The following is a 2,138-nucleotide window of genomic DNA, read 5'->3' on the forward strand; positions in this document are numbered from 1 at the left end:
ACTTAAAATTCACTCATCGAAGACATTGCTGCTCAGTAGGTGATACAAAGTGGTTGTGCAATATGGAGCAAAGGTGCTCATCTAGATCTTCTGATGATGACTTGTTCCCTAATCCAAGTACCCTACAACTAATCTATCTCAGCCTCTTAAATCTTTAGTTGTTCCTGATGTACTCCAATGACTTGAGTTGCCTTGATCCTACCATCAAACATAGTTTTAGCTATTTATAGTTGAGAATTTCGGATGAAACCTCGCCTGAATATATTCTATTTAGAATCAGATGCAGGCCAGTCAAGACCATTGCAAGTTGCAACTCATAAGCCTCGCCATTAAAGAATTAATTTTGCGTACTCCTTACTTTAATGGTACTTCAACTCAACCGAAGCTTTGCAGCCATTCCATTATGTTCTGATTAATTTTCATGCATAAGATTGTGGCTAGGAATGAACATCTAAATATGCCCGTGAAAGGGAACAGGGACAAGCAATATTATGAAGACAAGAACTATGTTTATCTTTTATTATCAAGTTTAGACTAGTACTGGCGAGGGGTCAAACATCTTAGCACACGCCACTTTATTTTTCACCGTTATATCGATCGGTCCATTGATGACATAACGGTGATCCATCTATCTAGTACTAGAGCTCTTGTAGTCTTCTCAAAAGGGAAAGACGCGGCTGGACGGGGCGGTGGGGTAGTACGGCGGGACCTGCACATTACACATCGTTGGTAGGGTCTGCAGCGCAAACTTCCTCATCGCATCGAACTGAGCTAGTTGTTGTGGTTGGATGAAGCTCTGGACCACCTGTTGTGGCTGTGGCTGGAAGAAGCCTTGATCCACCTGTCGCCGCCGAGGTGGGAAGAATTGTTGTTGTTGTTGCATGATGATGGCCTGCACCATGCTATGTATGGCAGGGTACCGGAGCTGCTTGGGAATCGCGCCACTGCTGGCAACATTGTTTCTGCACCACGTGGCAGCTGCTCTGTTGAAAGATCCACGGCCGAAGGAATGACACAATTGCCAGTGGTTTGCATTGCTGCACGAGGAACTCTCGGCACTGGTTCAACTCTTGTTGTAGAATTGGCTGGAAAGACGGTTGTTGCTGCAGGGATGGTTGTTGTTGCTCGGGAAATTGTTGTTGTTCCTGCGGAAATGTTTGTTGTGGTCGCGGAAATGGTTGTTCTGGTTGAGGAAAGGGTTGTTGGGGTTGCGGGAATGGTTGTTGCGGTTGTGGAAATGATTCTTGGGGTTGGGGAAACAGCGGAAATGGTTGTTGGGGTTGGGGAAACAGCGGAAATAGTTGTTGTGGTTGCGGAAATGGTTGTTCTGGTTGAGGAAAGGGTTGTTGGGTTTGCGGAAATGGTTGTTGGGGTTGTGGAAATGGTTGTTGCGGTTGTGGAAACGATTCTTGGGGTTGCGGAAACAACGGAAACGGTTGTTGGGGTTGCGGAAATGGTTGTTGGGATTGCGGAAACGGTTGTTGGGGTTGCGTGAAATAGTGGAAACGGTGTTGGTTGAAATGGTTGTTGGGGTTGCGGAAATGGTTGTTGGGGTTGCGGAAACGGTTGTTGGGGTTGCGGAAACAGCGGAAGCGGTTGTTGGGGTTGCGGAAACAGCGGAAACGGTTGTTGGGGTTGCGGAAACAGCGGAAACGGTTGTTGGGGTTGCGAAAACAGCGGAAATATTAGCTTCGGTTGCGGAAATGGTTGTTGAGGTTGCGAAAATGGTTGTTCGGGTTGATATTGAGTTGTAGGGTCAAGTTGCACAGTGGCGTTAGCCATGGTTACCACCACGGTAAGGAGGGCAAGGATGAGGAAGGTCTTCATGATTGTTTTGTGTTGACTATTGCTTGCTTGGCTTTGATGTTTTTTCTCTCTAGGGGTGTGATGGATGGATGATGGAAGAGGATCTTCATGGTGTGGGTCTATTTATAGCTGTTGTGGCATGATTTATTTTTTATCTTTCTATTTTATTTTCTTAAAAGTGCTTGGATGCTTATCTAACTTATCATTTCTCTATGTAGTGTTTGGTGACACTAAATACAAAAGTAGTTTTTGAATTGATCGTCAAAGATGTCTTGCTCTTGCATGTATCATCTGTCTCACATGAAAGCTTGATAATTGGCAATGACTCATGT

At 45.2% G+C, this 2,138-nt stretch overlaps 1 pseudogene; it reads right to left on the reverse strand.

The window, feature by feature from the left end:
- Nucleotides 1-658: 658 nt before the first annotated feature.
- LOC124674368 lies at nucleotides 659-1,827 on the reverse strand (annotated as a pseudogene).
- Nucleotides 1,828-2,138: the final 311 nt, after the last annotated feature.

The sequence above is a fragment of the Lolium rigidum genome, chromosome 7 (assembly GCF_022539505.1).
Source record: "Lolium rigidum isolate FL_2022 chromosome 7, APGP_CSIRO_Lrig_0.1, whole genome shotgun sequence".
Classification (NCBI taxonomy): Eukaryota; Viridiplantae; Streptophyta; class Magnoliopsida; order Poales; family Poaceae; genus Lolium; species Lolium rigidum.